Raw genomic sequence first — 16955 nt, 5'->3', positions numbered from 1 at the left:
TTCTGTACCCAAGAGTTGCAATCTCCTCTGGATTGAGGTGGAATAATTCCAGAACCACCAGCTCATGTTTGTTTAGGAAATGAATGTTTTAGGATCTTCCTGTGTCATATTCTTTGACAGAGACATCATTTGCTAGCATGAGTCCTTGGGATGCAGAATACTTTTCTTATATTCCTCAGAGATCTGTTGGCCTAGTACCTGCTTCCCACTGTGGCTTGGTTAGGTGGAGATGCAAATGAAGGAAGGAAGGAAGGAAGGAAGGAAGGAAGGAAGGAAGGAAGGAAGGAAGGAAGGAAGGAAAGAAGGATGGAAGGAAGGAAGGAAGGAAGAAAGGAAGGAAGGAAGGAAGGAAGGAAGGAAGGAAGGAAGGAAGGAAGGAAGGAAGGAAGGAAGGAAGGAAGGAAGGAAGGAAGGAAGGAAGGAAGGAAGGAAAGGAAGGAAGGAAGGAAGAAATCACAGTGCTGGAAGCTCTCTTCTAATATAATAGATGCATTCAGGGAAAACTAATATTCTGCAAACACACAGCAGAGGAAAAAAGTACAGACCTCTCAGTGTATGTATAATTCTCTAACCATAAGACTCAAACAGAGATAATCCAGATGAAATACAGCACCATAAGGAAGTCATGTAAGATTCCTCACATATAAAAAAAAAAACAGTCTGAAATATCTGTAGATGATTGACTAAGTGATAATAAATAGGTTTGTTTTCCTGAGGTGAAGGGAGTTTGAGAGAAAGTGGTGTGTGGTTTATGGCTGCTTAGTTAGGGTGACAAGGACAACATATACAAAGATAGGAGAGAACACAGAGAAAACAAGTGGACAGTCTGTGCCTAGAGGGAAAGCATGGCACTAATTCTGCTTCTTACTTACAGAGTGCGTGAGCCTGCCGACAATGAAAGGGAATCCTGAATTAGGGGGCGAGGATATGGAAAAATAAAGACATAAGACAAAAGATGGGGTTGGGTGGTCTGCAGCTCAAGACTGCAGCACCAGCACCATTTATTTTTAACTTTCCCTAATATATACTATTAGAAGTCAAGAGGTAACATAAGGTTACAATAGTCCAGAAAAACAAGGAAAATTTCAGTAAAAACAGAGTGCAGTAAAAACAAGACAAGGTCAACTGGTAGAAAGTAAAACAAACTCTGCAGACATAGCAAAGCAATCCCAGGCACGTGGTGTTTTTTAAGTAAGCCAGTTTCTTGTACGTGCCCGACATTGAGTACTTTAAACTTTACTGTCAGCTCCCAACGTCTCCCAGATCTTTGTTTAAAGAAGTGAACTCGCCTGTCTTAGGTTGTGTGGATCACCTTGCCTGCCTTGCCCATCATCGGGAACTTCTTCAGAGAAAGCTGAAGGCCCTGTCTTAGGTTGGTCAGACTGGCACCCCCTCTTACCCTTCTCTGGCTGCAGTTACTTTCAGGGAGAATTCATATGGAGCTTGATCTTATGTAGCTGGCTGGCTAAACTCATAAAAGAATTTTGCAGTATCCGTATAATACAAGGAAGGCATAGAAAAACCACCAGCAAAAGCACTCCCAGGTCAAGCAATGACATTACCAATCCTTTAACGTAAGTCAGGGAACAGATATAGCATTGAAATTATTTAAAAAGTTTTTTTTAGCAGTTTTTGCCACGTTAGAGTCCAGAGGTAGGGCTTGTTTTAATCTGGCTATTTGTCTGTGGAGTTGAAAAAGATCTAAAGATAAGTTATTATGGTGCCAAATACCATTGAGATGTGATACAACTTTTTCCCATGAGTAATTTAATTCATTATATATGTGAGGGGTCACACAAATAAAATCAAACTTGGCATGACAGCACACTCGCTGTAAAGTTTGCAGAGCACAGACTTGTTCTTCTAAAGATAATACTAACTCATACAACGCTTCTAGTTTTTGTTCTACCTTGTCATAAACCCGGCCTTGAACATGTAGAGCCTGTGTAGTATTATGAGCAAGCTGATTAAGATAATGGGCAGTTTGTACTTTTTGTGTTAGCACCACAGCAGCTGCTGCTGTGGAGGCAGCTATAGAAGTAAAGGACAAAACATCAGCTACAAGTAGCCCAACAAATCGACAAGGGCATATTAGTTCTTTCAATTGTCTTAACACCTGAATTCCAGAATCTTCATACCAAGTTTCAGAAATATTTACGGGAAGCATAACAAAAGATCGTTTTCTAACAATAAGTATGGATTAAGTTATGCTGCTATATGAGCAAATAGTAAAAGAAAAATTAGAGCAGGTAACATTAAACTAATTAGCTCCTACAGAAATATTAAACGGTCCATACATAATGACATAGGGTGGTGATACACAACTCATAATTATTTTTTAAAGGATTAATTGGGCCAGGTTATGTTATTGAGTGCAGCCATCAGCATCCAAACATGATGTTGAGGATGCCCATTCATCCACCACAGTCCAAGATTGTATTTATTAGTAAGATTAGCTCCAGACCAGTCCATTAGTTGAGAGTTAGTTCCAGAAATATTGGTAACAAATGGCTGTACATGCCTGTACCTTATTGGATGAGGCTCTCCTGTAGATACTACTATTTGTGAAGAATTAATGCAACGGTGGTATCATATAGGATGGAGTAGAATTTGCGTGAACTGGGTCCCCAGTGGGTAAAGATGCCATGTGTATATTGCACATTTGATTTTTGTCTGGGATCTAAATTTTGTGAGTCACGGATAGCATTATAATACAGCCTATAATGGAGCCTTTAGAGCTGGTGATAAAGCAAAAAGGAGTTCCACTGTGTGAAGGTGAGATATCTCAAATCTTGGTGTGCTGGATGAAGGGATCGGGGGCTGTAATGTATGCTGATCTATTGACGTGATGAGTACTTCAACTCCCTCCCAAGTTGTAGGGTGCACAATCGGGGGATCCGGCATGTAAGCCCAATGTGTCAGCTTTTGTGTCATCTGAATGAGCCTCCATAATCCTAACGCAATGCTCAGGCAACTAGCGGGATTTATTTTCTTCCTGCGAAAAAACCAAACATGTCCTCGACCCCATGTTAAAACCGGATCGGGCCCATGCCAATCAACTGTTAAAGGATCCTTCCACTTAACTGGGGCAAAAGCTCTTTGCTCTTTTTTCCCCAAAACCACTGTGCTGTGGAAAGTTCATTATAATCTAAACTTTAAAAATTTAGTACAAATAAAACATGAGAAGAATATTAACAGGAGAGAAGGGGTGTAATTCCCCACCTTTTAATTTAAAAATTTGGTGTTTGAGCAAACCATTAGCTCGTTCAACAATTCCTTGACCTTGAGGATTATAGGGAATACCTGCAGTGTGAATAATCTGATAAGATTTACAAACATTTTGAAAAGCTTGTCTGACATATCCTGGACCATTATCAGTTTTAATATGTAAAGAAGTCCCATAGTGACAAAGCAGTGTAGGAAATGAGCAATACAATGTTTGTTAGTCTCCCCAGCAAGAGGAGTAGCCATAATAAAATTAGAGTAGGTATATGGTAACATGGACAAAGCGAAGCCATCCAAAAGATTGAATCAGGCAGGAATTTAGTCTACTTTTTCCATGGTGGAGGTGGTCAGGGTAATGATGTAGATTTCCTCCAGGTGACTGTCAGGCTGTAGCAGCAGCAGCCACAGAAGCAGGGCCTCTCAGTGGCTCCAAGGGACACCAGCATACCTCGTGCTGGGCTGTAAATTTCTACACAGACTGGTTAAGGATACAAGTAATACATAGGCTTGGCAGGCTATGGCCCCACTAGTTTATAAGACTATTTAGACAATAGCCCAGGACAATTTACCAAAATGACAGCTTTTTTAACTAGATAGTTCTTTTAATAGGGCTGATTTTCTAGGCAGATATAGAGGGCTCAGGCCTGTACCACTATTTTCCATGCCTTTTCCTTCTGTCTATTTTGCCACATTTTTTTATGACTCTGGTCCCTTGTTCTAAAAAGGGGATGATGGGCGAAGATTCATCTTTTGTAACTTCTTCACGCTGACTCAGGGGTGTTGATCCTACCTAGCCAGGAACCTATAACTTTAGTCTATTTTACGAAGAGATTACCAGTGTTAGATGTCATTAAGAACAATATTTTAACTTTTGACAAATGTACAGACTTTTTTTTCCAACTACAGCAGTGTAGCTTGTTTAGCACTCTGGTTTGCAAAAGCATCTTTAGGAATGTAACCTTTAGTAACCCTAACAATGCCTAAGTCACCTGTCCAGGCCTTTAGACTGATGGTAATAGAAATACACTCTCATGTTTACAAATTTTTTTCTTGAACAGATAGATTTCATGTAGCTGGAATTAGTTCAAAAGTTACTGCCAATTAGGGCTTTTGGAACATATAGGAGTTGGGATTTAAACCATTCCCCACATTTTATAACTTTAGCTTTTTAGTACTATCACAGAATACTAACAAGTTTCTGTCCCTACAAGGTAGATAGTCATGGACATTAGGCATGCTTACAAACTATCTTCCCATGACCTCCTGGCTTTGACCAATTTTTGAAGGGCCATGCACAAATGACTCTAAGATCTGACATTTTTGCCATCCAAGCAATGGCTTACTGCCTCTGGATGTTCCTCCATTGCTCTTGTCCCAGGAATGTCGTCTCTACATTGGAATAAATGCCTCATCTGCATTTCCCTTAGCTGGTCGCTGGACTTGAACTCGGGGCCTGAGTGCTGTCTCTCAGCTCTACAGCTCAAGGTTAGCACTCTGTCACTTTGAGTCCCAAAGCAACTCTGCTAGCTCTTTCAGCACTCTGCTGGCTGAGTAGAGGTTAAAGTCTCACAAGGACCTTTTTTTGCCCAGGCTGGCTTTGAACTAGTTTGTAGATCAATGAGTCTTATAAAAGGCCACTTTACTCCAATTAAAAGCAACAAGGTGGTCAACATAGAAGTAGCTTTTAAGCATGCTCTTACCTGAAACTTATTAAGAGCCAAAGTTATATCTGACAAACTTGTAAGAATCCTCTGTGCTTTGCTCTGGACTTGCTGGAAACTTAAAAAACATATAAGAGCGAACTGGAATAGCAATTATTTTGGTAATCCTAATTTTTCCACTTTGAGACAAATGTTAAGAACAATTTACTTTTAAACTTCATGTCCAGAAATCTATTTCTAATATTTAAGCCACCTACTGATTTCTTTTATTATTTTATATTTCAGTTTTTAGTTACATTAAAAAAAATCCCTTAAAAGCTCTAGGCCAAGTGTCACTCATTGTCTCTTGGCTGCTTGTTTTAAAACAGATACACATAAAAATTTTAAACTCAAATGAAAATTTTTTATTAATGCAAGAATTACAATCACCATCACTGTACGAAGAAGATAAACTTAACACCTTTATGACATTTAAAAACATACCCTAATTGTAGAACATAATTGAAAGCAAGTCACATTATACAAATACATTTTTAACCCACTTTTTAAGTCCAAGGGGCAGTTTTAGCAATACTAATCAGATCATCACATCACTAATTTTTACCATCATGTTTCTGGTATTTATCTGTAGAGAAAAAGTACAGAATAAAGATGGGCCACTTGGCCCCTCTGTGGAATGGGAACGCACCTAATCTCAATCTTTAGGGTAAGATGAACTGCGTTTGTGCCAGCTTGTCCTCTTTAACGATGTGTGGACTCCTCCCATGGCCCGTCCCACCAGGTGTGACCAGCTCAACTGCACTTTTGAATGTTTATCTCTTACTCCTAAACATAGGTCTTTTGTTGGCATTTAAGTTTTTTCCTTTTCTTATCTCTTGGTTTTTGAATGAAAATACACAGTTTTAGACAGACAGAACAGGTAATGTCTTTGACAGTGTTAAACAAACTTTTATATTTAAACTTCTAATATTTATCCCCAAATTTTAGCGAAGGGAACTAAATTCCAAATATCCATTGCATTTTTGATAAGCTAGATAACTTGATTACAGTGTAAACAGCCTTATGCATTTTAAGATACCAGATTTTTTAAGTTTTAAGTTAAAGAATCTTGAAAAGTCATTTAAAACTATATGAAAATCTTTAAAATTTTTGATAATGTCCAAACCTCATAACACTTTGAATTTTAAACTTAAACTCACCCAATTGTTACAGCATGCTGATAATTTTTATCTTGAACATATTCACAAACACATATAAAACACACACAGATCTTAAAGCATGCAAAAATCAAAATCAGATCAAAACAGCTTGGTACTGGCATAAGAACAGACCTCAGGACCAATGGAATAGAATTGAAAATCCAGAAATGAACCTACAGACTTATAGCATCTAATCTTCAATAAGGGAGCTAAAAAGAATAGAATGGAAGAAAGACAGTAAATGGTGCTGGCAAAATTGGTTAACTACTTGTAGAAAATTAAAGCTAGATCCTTATATATCACCCTGCACCAGAATCGATTCCAAATGGATTAAAGACCTCGGAGTCAAAGCAGACACTCTGAAAACATTACAGGATGGAATAGGAGAAACCATAGGTCTCCTTGGCGCTGGCCGAAATTTTCTTAATAGAGACGAGGAAACACAACAACTCAAAGAAAGGTTGGACAAATAGGATTGCATGAAGTTACAGAGCTTCTGCATGGCAAAGGACATAGCTAGCAAGATCAATAGAAAGCCCACCGATTGGGTGAAGATCTTCACTAGCCATACAACAGACAAGGGTCTCATATTTAAAATATACTTGGAACTCAAAAAATTAAATCCCCCTACAACAAATCCTCAAAGAAACAACTGCTCAATAAATAAGTGGGCTAAAGACTTAAATAGAAACTTCTCTGAAGAAGATATAAGGATGGCCAATAAACACATGAAGAAATGCTCAACCTCTCTAGCCATAAAAGAAATACAAATCAAAACAACATTGAGATACCACCTCACCCCAGTTAGAATGGCAAAAATCAAGAACTCTAACAACAACAGATGCTGGAGGGCATGTGGACAGAAGGGAAACTTACTTCATTGTTGGTGGGAGTGTAAACTTGTTCAAACACTTTGGAAAGCAGTATGGAGGTTCTTCAAATGTCTTCACATAGAGCTCCCCTATGACTCAGCAATCCCACTTTTGGGCATTTACCCAAATGTTTACAAACAAGACCACACTAAAGCTACCAGCACAACTATGTTTATTGCAGCATTATTTACCATAGCTAAGATATGGAACCAACCCAGATGCCCCTCAGTAGAGGAATGGATCAAGAAAATGTGGTATATATACACAATGGAATTCTATGCCTCCATCACAAAGAATGACATTGCCCCATTTGTTAGGAAATGGAAAGACTTGGAAAAAAATATGTTAAGTGAAGTAAGCCAAGCCCAAACAAACATAGGTCCCATGGTTTCTCTTATTTGCAATATCTAGTATATGTATGAGTCAAGCAGAAAAGATCAGATAATATGATGTTAGGAAAATGAACTTTTAGACACGTATTTTAATGTTTTTTTCTTTCATGCATTTGTTTCTAACGCATTTATAAGATTATTTCTTGTTGCTTTGTATGTCCCTCCCACACAGTATAACCTCTGCTTTCACTATATTTGATGTCGGTATAATTTGTGGAGGAGATGGGGAAAAACAAGTCTTTTAATGATACAGGTGGACCTGTTGCAACGATGAGAAGTACAAGTTGTCATGTCGAAAACGAACTTTACAACTTTGGTGTGGGGGGGAGGGTTGGGTTGGGGGGGAGGCTGGGAAGGGATGTGAAGGGTACACAAAGGAGGAGGCTGCAATGCTTGATAAGAAATGTACTCATTATCTTGCCCATGTAATTGTAACCCCTCTGTACAGTATGTTCATAAAAGTTTAAAAAAAAAAATCAAAATCAGTCGTACGTACATTTAAAACTGATGCCAATTCTAAAACAGGACTAGACAAGACAACACCAAAGGCTGAGTTTGAGGCTAATGGGCCCCCAATATATCCCTACCTTAGAAAACATAGAACAGAAAACACACTGAAGTTAACAAGACAAACAAGTGGCCACAAAGACAAAATCAGGTCTCAGTGAATGGGGCGACATCTCACCCCCATTCACAATTGGGACTCAAATCCACTTACCATGGGACTTGAACCCCCTCTACTCACCTCTGGAGAATTTTTCTTTTAGATTCCTGCAAACATTGACCCAGGGTCTTCTAAGGTGGAGGAGAACTCCCAGTCATCTTGGGGCAAGGGAAAGAAGTCCCTAGCGGCTGTCCCCTCAGACTGACAAGTTCTCCACCATACTCAGACCCCCTGAGCCAAGGCCCGAGGCTAAGCTCTTGCTGGTGTCACTTGCAGGTGGTCTGTAGCAGTTTCCTCAGGCTGCGAGTTCTCCCTGATGGCCCTTTTAAGTTATTGTTAGATCCTGCAGGTTTCTCATCCCCCACCCCCCCACTTCTGGATCCAGAGAGGGTGGAGGAAGTGGCAGTGAAGGGTAGAAACGGGGGTCAGTTTAAAGTGTAAGTATAAAAGAAGGAGCTAGAGAGAAACAGATATTAAGAGGGTGTTGAAACAGATATTAAGAGGGTGTTATCCAGTCTCTTCCGGGCTCTCGCATCAGGATGAATCTCAGAGAAGAAACATTCCAAGAATTCCAGAATACATAAACACAAAAATTGAGACAAAACACATTTACAGCATGCACGTTGAAGACTGTCAGACAGAGAGTACCGGACTACAGACGGGCCCAAATGTCCGCACTAGTGGATAGTTTACCCTGATGGGGACCCGGGGGATAGCTCCCATCGGCCCAGTTGGCTGTCTTATAGTGCATCTGCCAAGACCTCTTGCCAACCCCAATACAGAACCTGCAGGCTACACAGATACCAGACAATTACAAAGCAGCAATGTTTTAACTTACAGGCCATTTGCATTATAGCATCCCTGAATCCTTTTTTCCATTTTTTTTTTTTTGCTAAGTTTCTAAACTAATAGTTCCTTTCTCTGGGAAACAGGGGTATACTTCCTCAACAAAGTGAAAGAAACATTCTAACTGACTCTGTCTAACTTTCACTCCTTGAGCGTGAAGCATACCCTTGAGAGCCTGCACATATAGTGTGCAGCTGTTACCTTGCCCCATAATTTCTTGCTCCTGACTATAGTCTCCTCTGCTCTCTATTTTTGGACGTCCTCTTACCTTAGAGGTGTCTTCTGCCATGATCCCAGGTTTTCAGGTCCCTGTTCTGTCCCCACTTGCCCAAGCCTGTCAGCAACGAAAGGCAATCCTGAATTAGGGGGCGAGGATATGGAAAAATAAAGACATAAAACAAAGAATGGGGTCGGGATGTCTGCAGCTCAAGACTGCAGCACCGTTTATTTTTAACTTTCCCTAATATATACTATTAGAAGTCAAGAGGTAATATAAGGTTACAATAGTCCAGAAAACAAGGAAAATTTCAGTAAAAACAGTGTAGTAAAAACAAGATAAGGTCAACTGGTAGAAAGTAAAACAAACTCTGCAGACATAGCAAAGCAATCCCAGGCTCGTGGTGTTTTTTAAGTAAGCCAGTTTCTTATACATGCCCCACATGGAGCACTGGGGTCAAGATGACCTTTAAACTTTACTGTCGGCTCCCAACAACAGCGCAGTTGGTGGTATTCATATCCCTGCATTGTGGGGCTATGACATGGAGAGACACAGTAACATGCCTGATAAAACACAGGAGAGTGTTGTTTCTGCATTTGTGTCTCTTACCTGCTGACCTGGGGAAGGAGCTGATTAATGTCCCATGAGCCTACATTAGGGTAGAGAGGCCCTGGCTTTGTAGGGAGTTACAAGAAGGCACAGGCAGACTACATTTGGTTCTGTGTACATGGATTTGTGTATGTATGAATGTGTATACGGATGTGTGTGTGTGTGTGTGTGTGTGTGTGTGTGTGTGTGTGTGTGTGTGTGTGTTGGTCTAAAGAATAATGTATCAGCTGTCTCCTGAGAGAATATGGGGAGTACATTCTCATTTCAGTAATAAAATTCACTGATATATTAGGCAGATTGTTTAATTTTCAAATGTATCTGGAAACATTTTCATATGTGTTTACCCTAATAACCACTACGTTGAGTTAAAATATGACAGTCTGGCTGTGCATCTGAGGCTTTAGAAAGTGGCCTGCTCAGCTGAGAACACTCAAAGAGATCTGCAGGAATCCCACGAACGGGAGGAAGCTAATCAAAGAGTAATACAGGAATTGAGAGACCAGGTAGAGAACACACAAAGGTCACTAAAGGCATTCATGGAATCCATTAACAAAGAGCTGAAGGAAGTCAGGGAGACCACAAAGGGAATGCTGAATGGAACCCAACAGAAGGAATGGGAGCCCAAAGAAACCATAACTAATCAACTAAGCGATTTGAAGACAAACACTGAACACCAAATTAAGGAAGTAAAGAAATTCATACAAGACCTAAAACAGAGCTTCAACAAAGAACTTGAAGCCATCAAAGCTGACCAACTAGAAGGAAAAGAGATAAAAAACAAAGTAGAGAGTCTTGACAGCAGGTTAGACCATGCAGAAGATCGAATCTCAGGGATTGAAGACAGCCTAGATATTATAGAGAAGGAACATACAACCATCCAAGACAAGTCCAAGAAATATGATAGATCTATCCAACACCTGGAAGACACCATCAGAAGGCCTAATCTAAGGATAATGGGTGTAGAGGAGCACCTAGAAACAGAAGTTAATGGTCTAGGAAATTTGTTTAACAGGATCCTAGCAGAGAACTTCCCAAACATGCAAAAAGATAGGCCTGTCCAGATACAAGAAGCCTTTAGAACCCCAAATAGTCCAGACCAGAATAGGACATCCCACCGCCACATTATAATCCACACAGGATCAACTCAGAACAAGGAAAAGTTCCTTAAAGCTGTCAGAGAGAAAAGGGTAATCACTTATAAAGGGAAACCAATTAGAATCACCTCAGATTTCTCAGCAGAGACAATCAAAGCAAGAAGAGCCTGGAATGATGTATGCCATGCCCTAAAAACAAACAACTATCAACCAAGAATACTGTACCCAGCTAAACTCTCCTTCATAACTGAAGGCCAAATAAAAACCTTCCATAGCAAAGAAAAATTGAAACAATACATCTCCACCAAACCAGCCCTACAAAAGATTCTTAAAGATGTCCCACACATAGAAAACCAACAAGATCGCAATAAAGGCCAAGAAACTGCACCCAAACTGAGAATCCAAGAACCATAGGAAGGACCCAGTTTTCGCAGCCCCCAAGAAGGTAGATAACATGGTATGAACTCCCAAATACCTCTCAGTCCTATCTCTTAATGTTAACGGACTGAACTCTCCAATTAAGCGACATAGATTGTCTAGTTGGATTAAAAAACAAGACCCTTCTATCTGCTGCCTGCAGGAGTCACATCTTGCCCGTAAAAACAAACACATTTTCAATGTTAAAGGCTGGAACAAAATCTACCAAGCAAACGGACCGCATAAACAGGCAGGAGTTGCAATCCTAATATCAGATAAAATAGACTTCAAATTAAAATTCGTGAAAAGAGATAAAGAAGGTCACTACATACTAATTAAAGGATCTCTCCTTCAGGAGGATATTACAATTCTAAATATCTATTAGCCAAACAATGGAGCACCCAAATTTATCAAAGAAACACTACTTTCCCTCAAATCCCATATAGATCCAAAGACATTAATTGTTGGGGATTTTAACACACCACTCTCCCCACTAGATAGATCAACTCAGCAAAAACTTAACAGAGAAACCGCAGATCTAAACAGCTGCATAGATCAACTAGACTTAACAGACATCTACCGAACATTTCACCCAGCAGCATCAGAATACATGTTTTTCTCAGCAGCACATGGAACGTTTTCTAAAATAGACCACATTTTAGGCCACAAAGCAAACTTGTCTAAATTCAGAAACATTGAAGTTATACCTTGCATTCTCTCTGACCACAAGGGAATAAAATTAGAACTCAACACCAAAAGCCACCAAAGAAAGTCTGGTATCACATGGAGGCTGAACAACACACTGCTGAATCATGGAAGAGATTAGAAAGGAAATTCAATTGTTCATGCTATTCAACAAAAATGAACACACAAAATACCAGCTCCTCTGGGACACAGCAAAGGCAGTACTCAGAGGCAAGTTTATACCTCTGAGCTCCTACATCAACAAATTGGAGAGATCTGAAACTAACAATTTAATGACACATCTAAACCTCCTTGAAAAAGAGCAGCAAGATAAACCCCAATCCAGTAGACGGAAAGAAATAATCAAAATTAAATCAGAATTAAATGAATTAGAATCCAAAAAAACTATAGAAAGAATCAACAAAACAAAGAGTTGGTTCTTCGAAAAACTTAACAAAATTGACAGACCCTTAGCAAATCTTATCAGAAAAAGAAGAGAACACACCCAAATTAATAAACTCAGAGATGAGAATGGAAACATCACCACGGAAACAAGCAAGATTCAGAACATTATAAGGGAATACTTCTCAAAACTTTATGCTAATAAGTTTGAGAACTTGACAGAAATGGACCTCTTCCTACCAAATATTGACATACCAAAACTAAACCAAGATGAGTTAAACTATCTTAACAGGCCCATATCAAGCATTGAAATAGAAACAGCAATAAGAGACCTCCCAGCTAAGAAAAGTCCAGGACCAGATGGTTTTACAGCGGAATTTTACAAGGCCTTCAAAGCAGAGCTCACACCAATTCTCCTCCAACTCTTCAATGAAATTGAAAGAGAAAGCTCACTACCGAACACATTCTATGAAGCCATCATAACCCTCATCCCAAAACCAGGCAGGGGCTCATCAAAGAAAGAGAACTATAGACCCATTTCTTTGATGAACATTGATGCAAAACTTCTCAACAAAATTTTGGCCAACCGACTTCAACAATTCATCCAAAAAATCATACACCACGATCAAACAGGATTCATTTCAGGGATGCAAAGCTGGTTCAGTATACGCAAATCAATTAATATTATTCATCACATCAACAGGAGCAAGAATAAGAACCACATGGTTATCTCAATAGACGCAGAAAAAGCATTCGACAAGATCCAACACCCCTTTATGATGAAGGTTTTGGAAAAATTAGGAATCCATGGAACATTCCTCAATACAATAAAGGCTGTATAGGACAAACCAACAGCCAGCATTATACTCAATGGTGAAAAACTAAAGCCATTTCCTCTTAACTCAGGAACAAGACAAGGATGCCCACTCTCTCCACTTCTCTTCAATCTAGTATTAGAATGCCTAGCTACAGCAATAAGACAAGATGCAGACATAAAGGGGATCCAAATAGGGAAAGAAGAAATAAAACTCTCCCTCTTTGCAGATGACATGATCTTGTATTTAAAGAATCCCATAGACTCCACTCCCAAATTACTCAAGCTGATTCAAAACTTTGGCAAAGTAGCAGGTTATACAATTAACCCCCCAAAATCAATGGCTTTTCTGTATGCCAACAATGAGAAAAGTGTGGCTGAAAGTAGGAAAGCAACTCCATTTGTAATAGCCCCACAAAAAATAAAATACCTAGGAATTAACTTAACTAAAGAAGTGAAGGACCTCTATGATGAAAACTTTAAAATCTTGAAAAAGGAAATCAACACAGAACTTAAAAAATGGCAAAACCTCCCATGCTCCTGGATTGGAAAGATTAACATCGTGAAAATGGCAATACTTCCCAAGGCTATCTACAAATTCAACGCAATACCTATCAAAATTCCACCCTCATTCTTCAAGGAAATAGAAGAGGCAATCCAAAAATTCATATGGAACAATAAAAGACCCCGAATAGCAAAAACGCTCCTCAACGGAAAGAACACTGCTGGAGGAATATCAATACCAAATTTCAAACTCTACTATAAAGCCATAGTAATCAAAACAGCTTGGTATTGGCATAAGAACAGACCTCAGGACCAATGGAATAGAATTGAAAACCCAGAAATGAACCTACAGACCTATAGCCATCTAATCTTCGATAAGGGAGCTAAAACAATAGAATGGAAGACAGACAGCCTCTTCAGTAAATGGTGCTGGCAAAACTGGTTAACTACATGTAGAAAACTAAAGCTAGATCCTTATATATCACCTTGCACCAGAATCAACTCCAAATGGATCAAAGACCTTGAACTCAAAGCAGACACTCTGAAAACATTACAGGATGGAATAGGAGAAACCCTGGGTCTCCTTGGCTCAGGCCGAAATTTTCTGAATAGAGACCCGGAAACACAACAAATCAAAGAAAGGTTGGACAAATGGGATTGTATAAGGTTGCAAAGCTTCTGCAGGGCAAATGACATAGCTAGCAAGATCAATAGAAAGCCCACAGACTGGGAGAAGATCTTTACTAGCCATACAACGGACAAGGGTCTCATATCTAAAATATACTTGGAACTCAAAAAATTAAACCACCCAACAACAAATCCTCAAAGAAACAACAGCCCAATAAGTAAGTGGGCGAAAGACTTAAAGAGAAACTTCTCTGAAGAAGAAAGAAGGATGGACAATAGACACATGAAGAAATGTTCAACATCCCTAGCCATAAAAGAAATGCAAATCAAAACAACATTGAGATATTACCTCACTCCAGTTAGAATAGCAAAAATCAAGAACTCTAACAACAACAGATGCTGGAGGGGATGTGGACAGAAAGGAACCTTACTTCATTGTTGGTGGGAATGTAAACTTGTTCAACCACTTTGGAAAGCAGTATGGAGGTTCCTCAAAAGACTCCACATAGAGCTCCCCAATGACCCAGCAATCCCACTTTTGGGCATTTACCCAAATGATCACAAACAAGGCCACACTAAAGCTACCAGCACAACTATGTTTATTGCAGCATTATCTACCATAGCTATGATATGGAACCAACCCAGATGCCCCTCAGTAGATGAATGGATCAAGAAGATGTGGTATATATACACAATGGAATTCTATGCCTCCATCAGAAAGAATGACATTGCCACATTTGTTAGGAAATGGAAAGGCTTGGAAAAAATTATATTAAGTGAAGTAAGCCAGGCCCAAAGAAACATAGGTCCCATGGTTTCCCTTATTTGCAATATCTAGTATAGGTATGAGTCAAGCGGAAAAAGTCAGAGAATGTGATGTTAGTAAAACGAACCCTCAAATATGTATTTTAATGTTTTTGTTTCTTTCATGCATGTGTTTCTAACGCATTTATAAGATTATTTCTTTGTTGCGTTGTATGTCCCTCCCCCACAGTGTAACCCCCGCTTTCACTATATTTGATGTCAGTATAACATGTGGAGGAGACGGGGACAAACAAGTCGTTTAAGGATTCAGGTGGACCTGTTGCAACAATGAGAAGTACAAAATGTCATGTCAAAACCAGCTTTACAATGTCAGTGGGGGGGGAGGGGGGGTATGATTGGGTGGGGGGGAGGGGGGAGGCTGGGAAGGGAGGTGAAGGGTAAACAAAGGAGGAGGCTGCAATGCTTGGTAAGAAATGTATGCATTATCCTGCTCATGTAATTGTAACCCCTCTGAACAGTATGTTCTCAAATAAAATAAAATAAAATTAAAAAAAAAAAAAAAGAAAGTGGCCTGCTCTACTGAATAGTACTCAATGTTGTAAATTCAGAAATAACTAGAGTCCTCTTGTGTTTTTAGAATGTTGGCAATACCATCTCTACTGTCAGGCTGGTACATTAGTTTACATGTGATTAACGGGTGAAATGTCTTCAACAATTTGCACTAGAATTCCTCCGAGAAACATGACCAATAATTGATGTGTGCATGCATATGCATGTGTGTGTGTACACACACATAATACATATACACAACATATTAAATAGAGTAGGGTTGATGTTAAGGGATTGACACATTATTGTGGAGCTACAGGGGAGGATGACAGGTTGGAGACCCAGGGAAGTGCTGATAGGGAGAAAAAAGGCTGTTTGTGCTCATCTCTATAATCTCAGCATTGGGCGGCAGTGACTGGGGGATTATGGTTAGTAGTCAGCCCAAACAAAATGTACAAAGCCCAAACTCAACATCTGGCAAGGTGGTATATCACTGCTACTCCAACTATGTGGGAAATATAAATAGGAGGGCTAAAGTCTAGACTGGGTCTGTGGGAAAAAGCAAAGATGTATTCTTTAAAAATGCCAAAATCTGGGGGCATGTCTCAAGAAAGAGTAGAGTGTCTGCCCAGTTAGCACGAATCCTTAAGTTCAAATCTCATTACTGCTAAAAAAAAAAAAAAAATCAATTACAATAAAAATCACAAATGACCACAAAAATCCACCATTAAAATCATCTGCGGGCTTTCTCAGGGATGTCAGAGGTCAGTCTGTTCTGTTTGGGCATTCACTCTTAAATGAGCCCTGCCCACGTACAGAAGGTCATCTGCTGTACACAGAGTCTCTGGATTTAAAGGCTAATGCTTCTCACTAACATCCCTAAGAACGGACTATATATAAAATTAACAAGTTAACTAAGAAACTTTATCAGATAGCCTGGAATTTGAGAACACTCTGTTGTGGGGGTCAGTTTCACAAAATTCAGAGAAAATTTTAGCAGAACATTTTCAAATTATTTATATGTGAAAAAATCCTTATACATTGTCTCTTTTCCCATCCTTCCCCGGCACCATGTTCCTTCAAATGACTAAACACTCAAAAACACTGTACCTAATTTCTGTAGTTGCTTTAAAATTTGGAACACTTTTCTCCCTGTCAAGAAAAGGCTGGCTTACATCTGTGTATGGCTCTGAAGGCCCACCTAGAAGAAGAGAGCTTATTATTTATTCCTGGTTCCTACTGAAAGGTTAAAGTACTTGAGGCAGTGACCATTTGTTGCTTGTTTCAGAGCAGAGCAACACGTGGTGCTAAACCACCTGGTTGTGTGCCTTTATAAGACCTGCCAATCCTTAGCTCCAGGCTCTCCTCCTGGGCTCCGCTGTGTCAGAGTGTAGGACGAGGCCTGAGCTGCAGC

The sequence above is a fragment of the Dipodomys spectabilis genome, unplaced genomic scaffold (genome assembly GCF_019054845.1).
Source record: "Dipodomys spectabilis isolate Male_0828 unplaced genomic scaffold, ASM1905484v1 ptg000254l, whole genome shotgun sequence".
NCBI classification, from domain to species: domain Eukaryota; kingdom Metazoa; phylum Chordata; class Mammalia; order Rodentia; family Heteromyidae; genus Dipodomys; species Dipodomys spectabilis.
The sequence above is the reverse complement of the archived record's forward strand: the minus strand, read 5'-3'. Positions refer to the sequence as shown.